Raw genomic sequence first — 12,435 nt, 5'->3', positions numbered from 1 at the left:
AGTAACTTTGACTGTTGGGCTCAGCATTCTATCTCCATTGCTTAGCACAGTGCCTGACACGTCCAAGGAGTTCAAAAAACAGTTGGCTTTTCATTAAATTGAAGTCCATGCCCTCTATCCCTTTTATTGCCTCAAGAGTTGATGCTGAAGTGATGACTTGCTGAGTGATAATAAGCAGCTGGTGCCCAAGAAGGTGACAAACTAAAATCCTATGTGAGACCCAAGATTAAGAAACTGACAGATAGCTGTGCCAGAGCAGCAAACACAGCATCCACAAGAGCGTAGAGATTTATTCCACATGCAAGCGTCACCACTGCGGTGAGAGGATTGGGGTAAGGAGGCTGGTGGGACAACCCCCGACTTCCATTCTTGCACCTTCCTTTCCCTAAAGACGTCATTACAGGATGCTGGAGCTTTGAGGGTTTCCTATAATTTGCTCTAAAAAAATTCACTGGGTTTTTCCAATCTGTTAGTACTTCCTCCTTAAAGCTTTAGCTTCTCAAATTGGTAAGCATTCAATTTCAGTTACAAAATTAGTTGCTTGTTGGTATGACATATTAAACTGATCATTTACCCGAGAACAACCTGTTATAATTTACACAGCATTTTCACAAGACAACCATTTTATAAAGAAAGAAGATCAGGAAAGTTAAGTGTTTAGCCCTAGATCATGTAGCTAGGAATTTATAACACCAAATCCAGACCTTTTAACTCAAGAGTCTCAAGTCATTCCATTATGACGTTGCCAATGTGACATTGGTACTTGTCTACCAAACAATCCATGAAAATAATGGGCTGTAAGGGAATCAGCGAAGCCTACTTGCTCCTACTCAGGACCCTTCCTTTATTCACTGTGAATTCTACCAACACAGCCCACTCTTTGATTCTCTCTCTGAAGTCTTTCTTTAGACTGTGTCCAGTTCCTGACCCTAATGCCACTTTTAAGTCGCTGTTGTATCCCATTTGGGTTTCTCCTAACTGATCTCCCTGCTGTTACCTCCCATCAGCGTCTCTATGAAATGAAGAGTGTAATGTTTGACTCTGCTCTATACATAGTGGAAGGAACAGGTCAGGGCCAGTGTAAGATGCTCTACAACCCTTTCCAAGAACAGGCAGTAGGCAATGCCACTGTGTGTGTGTTTGTCCTCTCCTGTCAACTTCCTCCCCACCTATCTCTATCCACATTTTTCTTCAAAGAAACCACACTGCTGAACAACAGTTGGACGTTCTAAAGTAGGACCCTATGCCTGGTCAGTAGAAAGTGATATCCCGACCTAGACCAGAAAGAAGATCACAGGCGACAGCATCTAAGAGGAAGTGGACATGACCTCACATACATTACACCCTCGTGCTGGGCAGGGGCTGGGACTCCCCCAGGGAGGTTCTCAGCAGAAGTACCCAAAACATCTGTCTGTAGCACTCTTAGGGAGCTCCCAATCTGCTCCGAATCTTTGTTATTCTTGCTCTGTTCACAATTCCCTCCTCTCTGGGGAGCTATTCCATGGCAGGGACCAGGTGAGGAGGAAGGAGCCCTGGATGTAGAGCCAGAAGGCCCCTGCTGAATGTGGCTGTCTTCTCCTCTTGGAACCTGTTCCCCCACCTGTTTCAATGAGAATAGTGAGCTTTACCAGCCTCACCTCCTGGGTCATAGTGAGAACTGAGACTCACATCACAAGTTGAGGTCAACCTTTGAAAGGGTGGAGGACATTGGTTTTAGAGTCAGAAGATCTGGGGTTTGCATCCAAGCTGTGCTACTCACTGTCTAATTTAGGCCCAGCCAGTAAGCTTCTCTGAACCTCAGAGTCTTCATCTGTTAAATAAATTAATAATACATCCTTCATGCGGGGCTCATGCAGGCGAGACAATGCCTGTGAATCATGAAGCTCAGTACACATATAGTGAGATGATATGATTCTAATGTATATGGAGTGCTTTCTAGAGCACTCGATCATCCCACGGTCCGTTTCCCAGCCCAGCCCTGCATCTTGCTCTTCGGAGGTGCTCGCTCGGTGTCTGCTGTCTGGGACTCACTGCACTGAGCCTCTTGACTCCACCTACCAGCGGAGAGCATGTCCCTGGGGTGTGTGTGATGCAGGCCTGGAAACTCCCAGTGGAAGGGATCCTGGCTTGTCTGGAGATGGTCTCATGCTGTTGGGGGTCTGGTCCAAACGATTGTTAAGCATGAATCAGGCTCCAGCAGTGGTGCAAGGACCACAGATGAGGCAGATCCTCCCAGGGTGGGAGCACTTATGGAATGCCTGGGAGCATTTTGTTTAAGATTGCCTGTTTTCATGTGTGTGTTTCAGGGTTGTGTGTATGTCTGTGTGTGTGTGTGTGTGTGTGTGTGTGTGTGTGTGTATGCACGTATGAGAAGAGCAGACAGTAGTGGCCTCTTTTTGACCCATTCAGGTTCTTCAGCCGAGTCAACCATGCCTTCAGTGGAGGTGGGGGAGGTCAGGAAGAGCGCTGCGCTGGCATCACCAGGCCTGGGCTCCATCCTGGCTCTGCTCTGTCTCTACTAGGCTGGATCTCAGCCACGTTGCCCCCTTTCTTGCCCCACCTCACAGAAGTCTGCGTGGGTCCTGGCATGCGTTAGGGAGCAGAAAGCCTTCTGTGGAACTGGGAGGGTCCTTCTGCATCAGGGAAGGACCCTTCAGTTCAAGGAAGAACTGTATTTCCAAAAGCCAGGATTTATTTCTACTTGTAGTACCGCTAGCAGGTGCACCTGCTATGGGAAAAGCTTTGCTTCCACGACTTCTGGGAACTGTGCTCTGTCAGGCCATACAGGGGCAATCTAACTAAAAGACTCTCAATTCCTTTTTTTTTTTTTTTTTACATTGGAGTAGTATAGTTGAGTAACGATGTTGCGTTAGTTTCAGGTGTATAGCAAAGTGATTCAGTTATACATACGCATGCATCTATTCTTTTTCAAATTCTTTTCCCGTTTAAGTTATTACAGAATATTGAGCAGAGTTCCCACAAGATAAACCCAAGGAGGAATACGCTGAGACACACAGTAATCAAATTGACAAAAATTAAAGACAAAGAAACAATATTGAAAGCAACAAGGGAAAAGCAACATATAACATACAAGGGAACTCCCAGACTCTCGATTCTTTATGGATCAAGGGTAAGAGTAACATCAACATATATACAGTACCAAATATAAAATAGTTAGCTAGTGGGAAGAAGCAGCATAGCACAGGAGATCAGCTCGGTGTTTTGCGATGACCCAGAGCGGGGTAGAATAGGGAGGATGGGTGGGAGGCTCAAGAGGGAGGGGATATGGGGGCATGTGTATGCACATGGCTGATTCACTTTGTTGTACAACAGAAACTAACACAGTATTGTGAAGCAATTACACTCCAATAAAGATCTACTAATAAATAAATATTAAGAAAAAAAAGTAAATAAGTAGGACACTGTGACCTAAAGACAAATTTAAGAAAACTGTGATCTAAAATTGCTGGGCTTGTAAAAATAAATAAATAAAAATAAAAACCGCTAAGGAGTCAAACTTTACCTAGTAATGAGAGTAAACCAGGAGAAAGGGTGCTGGACCAGGGCTCAGGGAGCCTGTGTTCTTTCCCACTCTCGCCAATCTGGCCTGAGGACTGGGTCTTGTTTTGCTCATAACTATCTCACTGTGCCTGGCACATACTAGGAAGTTGATTAAAAGTAGGTACAATAGTCTTCCCTTACCCGTGGTTTCACTTTCCACGGTTTCACTTACCTGTAGTCAACTTTGGTCTGAAAATATTAAATGGAAAATTCCAGAAATAAACAATTCATAAGTTTTAAGTTTCGAGCTGTTTCAAGTAGCACGCTGCAATCTCATGCTGTCCCACTCCATCCCACCTGGGTCATGAATCATCCCTCTGTCCAAGCAGCTGTGTATGCTACCTGTACATTAGTGTAGGGAAAAGCCTAGTATATATAGGATTCAGTGCTATCTGTGGTTTCAGGCACCCACTGGGTGTCTTGGAACATATCCCCGGGGATAAGGGGGCCTACCGTACTTATTGGCATGTAGGAATGATGATACATTCACAATATATCATTGTGGGTGATAAAAGCACTATGGGGCTTCCCTGGTGGTGCAGTGGTTGAGAATCTGCCTGCCAATGCAGGGGACACGGGTTCGAGCCCTGGTCTGGGAAGATCCCACGTGCCGCGGAGCAACTAGGCCCGTGAGCCACAATTACTGAGCCTGCGCGTCTGGAGCCTGTGCTCCGCAAAAAGAGAGGCTGAGATAGTGAGAGGCCCGCGCACCGCGATGAAGAGTGGCCCCCGCTTGCCACAACTAGAGAAAGCCCTCGCACAGAAACGAAGACCCAACACATCCATAAATAAATAAATAAAAAATTTTTTAAAAAAGCACTATGGACAATATGTATATATTCCTCTAGGGAAAAGACTGGAAAGATATTAACACTGTTAATAGTAACAGCATTATCTTTGCATGATGTGATTACAAGCTACTTTAATTTTCTTCCTTTTATTTCTATTCTATAACTTTCTACATATAACATATATTCATCGTACAATAAAAAGTTGAAAGTGTACAGATAAATATATATAACCATGTCTTCAATATCTCCTTCAGTTTTTCATTTCCTTTTGGGCGATCACAGTAAACTGAAAAATAGAGATCTAGGGGTTTGAGAAAATATACAACATTAATTCATATAAAGATCAAAATGTTTGCAAAAATTGGCATCCAGAAGCAATAATGGAGGTTGTTTTTGTTCCCAGTGATGCACAGAGCACAGTTCAATGTGAGTTACCAATGCCCAGCAGGAACTAAGGAAGGCTTCATACTCTCTACCTGTTAATTCCAATCAAATTGCAAACAACTCAAATACTCAAAAATAAAGAGCTGGCTCACCAAATGACAGGATACTACACTTTGAACCACTATAGTGCTTTGAAAGTATTTTGTAGTTTTAAAACATCAAGTATGCACATTATAGCATTTTATAGAAATACTTATATAAAGAATGCTAAGTGGCCTGTATATACTTATTTATAATTCTGTGAAAACTCAAGTTTATTAAGAAAGATCAAACTTCAAACAATGTGAAACAGAACAAGGTATTTTGTTGTATTGGTTAGTTTTATAATTTTTATAAAAATCAAGTGAAAAAAAGTGAATGTCTACATAGCAACAATTAAAATATTTTCTGAAGTTCCTTGGAATTCCATAAAATTATAAGCAAAATGTATAGCGAAACTAATGTTCATATATTACACTGTTGCTAAGAATGTAAAAATGTAGATCCAAGTTTTCTGAAGCATGACTTGGAAACATAATATGTCAAAATTTTGAAGTGTCATTCTCTTCGTTACACTAATTCTATCTTAAGAATCTCATCCAAGAATAACCAGAGATCCAGAGACATTTATCTCACTATTATTTTTGATGAGAGAAAAGAGGAGTTACCAAAGTGTCCGTCAGTAAGAAATGGGTTGAATGGATAAACCAACAGCATGAATAACTAGGCAGCCACTGAAAACAAACCATGGAGGAGTATTTAGCATTATGAAAACAAAGTTTCACTAGAACATGCAAATATTAGATTACCAAACAGAACATGCCAGTTAATTGCATTTTTTTTCAAAGACTGAAGAATGTAAACCAAAACATTGGCAAAGGTGGTTTCTAGGTGGTGGAATTATGGGTAGTTTTTTTTTTTTTTTAAGATTTTACTTTTTTTTAAAAAATTAATTAATTAATTTATTTATTTTTGGCTGTGTTGGGTCTTCATTTCTGTGTGAGGGCTTTCTCTAGTTGTGGCAAGTGGGGACCACTCTTCATCACGGTGCGCGGGCCTCTCACTATCGCGGCCTCTGTTGTTGCAGAGCACAGGCTCCAGACGCGCAGGCTCAGTAGTTGTGGCTCACGGGCCCAGTTGCTCCGTGGCTTGTGGGATCTTCCCAGACCAGGGCTCAAACCCGTGTCCCCTGCATAGGCAGGCAGATTCTCAACCACTGCGCCACCAGGGAAGCCCTATGGGTAGTTTAAATTCTTTCACATTTCTTCTAACTTCCAAATTTTCTGTAATAAATATATATTACTTTCCAGTTAATGATTGTTCAAAATAGTAGCAGGTAAAATTGTGAGGTGGACTCTTCATTTCTGGTTCAGTTGAAGATAAAAATGTCATCTGCCATATGCAAGTCTTTTTGACCCTACCTGCAAGTAAACCCCTTCTCTCCTCACCCCTCCATGGTGTACAAGAAAACTTCTCAGTGCAATTTGGGTTCCTGGCACTAAATGCATGCTCACACAGGCCTGTACACACACACACACACTCACTCGATTGGATGCACCTGGCAGGAGGAGTGGTGCCCAGAGACCAGAGACCCTCCTGCAGCCCTAGCCCACCTGACTCTTTGTGGGCCCTTAAGCAAAGCATGCCCCTTCTCTGGGTCCCAGTTTCATCCAACAAATGAGTGACTTGAACTGGAATGTTTCTAAAGGCTCTCTGCATTGGTGCTATTTCATTCCAGGGGAAATGTTCCTGGATGGGAAGATTTGTAAGGGAAGTAAATCTCCTTAGCGGTGCTGTCCCCAACCTCTGGGTCCCTTTTCTCCTTTGGATTTGAAGTGAAGAAGGAGCTCTTGAGAGGCTCCTGTCTGGGGGTTTAGGGGTATGGCAGGGCCTGTTTTGGAAAGCTAGCTCTCAGAAGGTGTGGGAAGAATGAAAAGAGTTTATGAGTTTGGGCTAAAGTCCCAGGAAGGTTTGAACACGCTCCACACAGGCTGGGCAACAGGATTTTACTGCCAGCAGGGCCTTAGGACAGCCCACTCTGAGCCCCTTGCTTTAGCATCCTGCGTGGGAGGCATGGGTTGCTGTGGGGCTCCAGGTAGCAGGTGGAGCCCTGCGAGGAGGCTGGCTGCCATGCTGCAGCCAGAGCCCTGGGTCTCAGCTGACTTCCCTGCTTCCAGGCTGGGACACCTTTGCTCTGGACCTCTTCCCAGGTTGGCTAGTATCAGTCTAGAATCGGAAGATCTACCTTCTCAGAATCTCAGTTTCCTCATCTGTGAATGAAAGGTTGGACTAGGTCCTCTCCAAGTCTCACCCTGAATAAAAGCCCTGAATTTGAATACTACAAGCCCTTCTGGTTGGCTGATATAGAACATGTACATGATGTCGACACTGGCCATTAATGGCGCACTAAATATCACGAGGGTTTTCTCCTCTTACGTGAATAGTGGAACACTTCAAGTTGCATGAAGCTTCTAGACCTTTACCTGCCTCCCTTCTCTGTCCTAGAAGAGCAGTACAGGCATTGTACCTCACTGATGTAGCAACTGATTTTTGTTTCTTGCCATTTTTCCTATACATTTTAATTTTTTTTCCATTTCTCTCTTTCTTATTTTTTTTTAAATTTTTTGGTGTGTTGCACATAAGATAGAGGCCATTAATTTCCCCATGTCTCTTCTGGATAGGTGAATAGGGAACACCCAATTTCATATCGAACAACAGACTCTATGGCCCAAGATACACTGACGTGAAGTCCAAACTTGAGTCTTCATTCAAGTTTGATATCTAGAAACTGGCAATCACATTAAAAACTAAATGTGAGTCCTAATCCATGTTTACTACATACAACAAGCAGTTTTGAGGTTACATAGAAGAAGTGAAGTATTAAACAGGAATTGTATACCTAGCACCTGGGTGGGAATTCTGCCCTCCAGCTGGGCTCAGCCCTCCAGTCCGGGAGACTCACAGGGTAGAGAGGGCTCCACCCAGGGTGGGGTGTCTGCCTGGGCTGGGGAGAAAAGCAGGCTCATCTGGTGGTGTGCGCATTGTCGGTTTGCTGCTCCCAGAAAGCATGCTGATGGCCTTCAGGTGATGCACACTTCGTGTGTAAGCAGTTCTCTTGTCTACTAACAAGACCTTGACTATGGACTGTTTATAATCTCGCCTTCCAGCCCGGGACGGATAGCATTCAAGGTACAGTAGGACCCTAGGCTCTAAAGCTTCCATTGTCATCCACCCTCCATCAACTTTGTAGAAAAGTCATTTTATCTTCAGATGAAGTAGATGGATCATTCTTTCATTCTAGTGCCAGAGTTGGGTAACGAAAGAGACTTGTTCCTTGAAGAGCTCACACAGAGAAGGTCAGAGTGCTGACTCTGGACCAGGCTGCCTGGTTTTGAATCCTGGGCCTTCCCCTTCCTAGTTGTGAAAGCCTGGGCAAATCACTTAGCTTTTCTGGTCTCTGGTTGCCTTGTTTATAAAATGGGAATAATAATAACATTTACCTCATTCAGTTGTAAGAATTAACTCTGTGCTCAAAATAGTGCCTGGCACAAAGTCAGCACACAGTACATGTCAGCTATCCCTGCTAATGAGAGAGAGACTTGTCCATCATGAGAGTACAGCACAGTGTGTTGTGTGCTTTAATAGAAAGGCACAGCCTGGAGATGACTGACTCTGGGGGCTTCACAGAAGCCTGATCACTTAGGGTTCCATCAGAGAAGCAAAACCACTTCATGTGGTGTAGAACTAGAGATTCATTATCAGGGCTCAGTTCTCACAATTATAGGAACTGCCCATTCAGCTGAGGTGAGGCTGTTGTTTCAGAGTTTGGTTCTGGACTTGGAGTCAGCATGGCATGCAGTTAGGAAAGAGAAATGGGCATGAAGTAGGGGGAGCAATGAAGGACCGCAACCTGCAAGGACTGACTGGAGTCCATTTCCGCCTCTCACTGTCTCTAGGTGATGACCTTGGTGACCTGTAGGAGAACCTGGCCTTCCCCATGGAGCCCTACATGCTGGTGCAGGAATCAGAGGTGCTGCAAGAGGAGCTCTGATGGGAATTGGAAGACCTGAGGGCTCAGCTACTGCTCCACCCCAACAGGTAAACCAGCAGATCAGGAACAATATGAATGAGACACTGAGACATGTGGTGCCCTGCAACAACCTTCTAAATATTATAACATAGTAGCTTCACTTCTATATTCCAAATATTGTGGAAAATGTCTCTTGTAGCCAATGCTACTATGTAAGGGGAGTCTGGGAACATAGTTCCAGCTTACCTAAGGTGCCCCAGAACAAATCCACCACAGTTCCATAGAGGAAGTGATGGAATTGGGTCTGAAAGAGTGTTTGCCACAAGGAGAAAGGGGAAGGATATTCCAGATCCAGGGAGTATAATTTGCAGAACGTGAAAAGGTCTGGTGTGTTCAGGATGTTCATAATGGGGCAGCATAAGGTGTTTTTGTTACTAGGTCACAGAATCAGTCCAACATAACCATGAGCCACTGCAGTTTGAGGAAGTACAGATCTATCTATCCATCCATTCAGTTATAATTTTTCATTAAACAAAGAGTGACTTCTTTTCCTTCTAAGCTAATGACTTGCCCATTACCAAGGCAATTAGACAACAGCAGTGAAAGGAGCATTGAGTGTAGAGCCAGGAGACCTGGGTTTTAGGTCCAGTCTTGCCCCACACTCTATGGGTGACCTTAGACAACCCTCCACCCTCTGAACCTCAGTAACCTCATCTCTGAAAGGAGAGATTTGAGATGAAGTGATAGCCAGCTCTCCAGAGTCATTTCAAACTTTGATATTCTCTGATTTTTCTGGCAATTGCTGGGAGACAAAATGGGCACAGATATTTAATTTTGGTGAAAGCCAGAACAGAAAATGCAGCGCCCTTTGCCATATCACTTGACTTTTATCTCTAGAGCATGGAGGCAGGCACAGGACAATGCAGCCTCCCACAGCTGTTCCTGGGGTCTAGGCTTGACATAGGTTAGGTGTCCAAGGCCACATGAAGACTAAATTGTATTTGTTTTGGTAGCGCTAGTCTTGCCCTGTGCTGGAAGCATCCAGGGCTGTCAAAGAATGTTGGATGAAAGAATCTGTGATCTGGTCCCAGTTGCTCCACAGATTTGGAGACTGACATATGGGCCACTTTGAGAAGGCACTATATAGACTCCCATCTTAGGGGAGTCTCTGAATCAGAAAGAGTTCATTCAAGCCCACTCTAATCTTGCCCTATACCCCTGGGAGGATACAGGATTGAATGCCTAGGGAGGGGGTCAGGACAAAAGCCTGGTGCATGGTGCATTTTTAAAGTAACATGAATTCTAAATGAAGAAACAGTCACCTCACCTTTAATCCTATGGATATATTAATAAATATTTTGATCGAAATTTTTCTAGACATAGATATCCCCTCTCTTTAAAATTCTTGGGGAAAGTCAGACTAAAGCCTCACATTATCTGCCTGTTTTCAAAGATGTTCCAATGTCAGAACCCAGGGAAACCATGGTGTTGTTCTCTGTGGAACCCACTAAAATGTTGATATATTTAATTTCCCTCTCTTACAGAAAGTCAGTTTTGCTCAAAAACAGTATGTCTGTGTTTTCTGCATGCAACTTTTTGATTGTGGAAATTCATGTAGGCTTTGGAGTCAGAAAAACTGGCTTCGAATCTGGGCTTTACTGCTTGTGTGTATACTAGGCAAATGATTTTATTTTTTCCGAAATCTTTAACTTTTTTAAAATTTAATTTTATTTATTTTTTTATACAGCAGGTTCTTATTAGTTATCTATTTTATACATATTAGTGTATACATGTCAATCCCAATCTCCCAATTCATCACACCGCCACCCCCTGCCACCTTCCCCCCTTGGTGTCCATACGTTTGTTCTGTACATCTGTGTCTCTATTTCTGCCCTGCAAACCAGTTCATCTGTACCATTTTTCTGGGTTCCATATATATGTGTTAATATACGATATTTAGGCAAATGATTTTTATCTCTGAGTCTTAGTGCTTTCTTCTGCAAAAAAGGCATGATAACACTGATTGTTTAAAGATCTTAAATAAGATGCTGTATATAAACTGTGGAAAATATTCAATAAATATTATTTTCCTTACTATACTTCAAAAGGAAAAATGATAAAGATACTGTATTTCTGAGTTTTCATGTGCTATTTGTCTGTTATTCATTTATTTGTTGTGTTATATGCTTGCCCTTGCAAGCAGACAAGTGAAAACAGGCATTAAGAGCTTGAGAAAAAAAAACAATGGAAAAAAATAAAACTGAACTTATATTTCTTTTGCATGTAAATCGCTGAAAGACACTGTTATTCTGTTTTGGATGCAGAACCCATTTATCCCTTACAGGTTGAGGAGCCTTGAGGTACGTCATGGTAGCAGTCAATTTCTGGCTTCAAACGATCACGTTTTAGGCATGACATAGCTCTGAGCCTTGTCTTCTAGACCCACAGGCCATCAGAGCTGAAAGGTTTTTAGAGGTCACCCAGCAAAACCCTTCCATGATGGGGGAAAACTGAGACTCAGAAAGAAAAGTAAGTTGCCCTAGGTCTCTCACATGGTTAGAGATAATGTAAGGACTGGAATTTATGTCTTCTGATTCCTCATCCAGTAACAGAATGTTGCCTCAGAGCCTTTGCTGATTCATCATGAAATCTTGGAAAATGTCCTTGTTTTCTCTCCATTGATCTTTCCATGAAGCAAAAGATGGCAAGGACAACTCAAGATCCATACCTTATGGAAGTGCCTGTGGATTAGTCACACCCAGGTTGCAATAGGCATTCAGCCCCCTGGAGTTGGGCACAACCATTAATTATTCATAAAAGACACCTGAGGGGCTTCCCTGGTGGCGCAGTGGTTGAGAATCTGCCTGCCAATGCACGGGACACGGGTTCGAGCCGTGGTCTGGGAAGATCCCACATGCCGCGGAGCAACTGGGTCCGTGAGCCACAACTACTGAGCCTGCGCGTCTGGAGCCTGTGCTCCGCAACAAGAGAGCCTGCGATAGTGAGAGGCCCGCGCACCGCGATGAAGAGTGCCCCCAGCTTGCCGCAATTAGAGAAAGCCCTCGCACAGAAACGAAGACCCAACACAGCCAAAAATAAATAAATAAATAAATTAATTAATTAATTAATTTAAAAAAAAAAGAAATTATTTAAAAAAAAAAAAAGACACCTGAGTATTACAAAGGGAGCTGCTTTGTAATTTTCAGATGGAAGGACCCTCCTTCCACATGGTGGGGAGAATCAATGGTGTGGTCCATGAATGTACTGAGTAACCCACTTGCCTTGCCTCAGTTCCATTATACTCATCTATAAACAGAGGTATATGGTCCAGAGAATCTCTAAGCTTCCTTCTAGCCCTAATAGTCTAACATTCTGTCAGCTTCTTCAATTTAGGAACCGGTCATGGGCTGACTAACTATATTTCCCAGTGATAGGGACTCTGACCAAAGTAGAATCACTAGCTAGAAAATCACTAAAGCTAATGAATGAGAATGAAATTGAACATAGGAAAGGAATACTATATAGATTTTAAAGCATTGCTCATCTGTTCTATAATCATAACCACGTAAGAAAACATTAAGTTCTCTTAACCTTGAAGAAGATTTCCAATCACCTTTGTGGAAGTATTCC

The 12,435-nt window shown here is 43.1% G+C and overlaps 1 long non-coding RNA gene across 1 annotated transcript; it reads right to left on the bottom strand.

Annotated features, from left to right (window-relative positions):
• Positions 1-10,525: 10,525 nt before the first annotated feature.
• Positions 10,526-12,070, bottom strand: LOC309660425. The gene is made up of 2 exons (XR_014263391.1): positions 11,975-12,070; positions 10,526-11,629 (listed from the first exon to the last, which is right to left on the bottom strand). It is a non-coding gene; the product is annotated as an uncharacterized lncRNA (long non-coding RNA).
• Between the last annotated feature and the right edge of the window lie 365 nt (positions 12,071-12,435).

Source organism: Balaenoptera physalus, assembly GCF_965194825.1.
Source record: "Balaenoptera physalus genome assembly, chromosome: 4".
NCBI lineage: Eukaryota > Metazoa > Chordata > Mammalia > Artiodactyla > Balaenopteridae > Balaenoptera > Balaenoptera physalus.
Note: the sequence above shows the minus strand (reverse complement) of the source record. Positions and strands in the feature narration are given on the sequence as shown.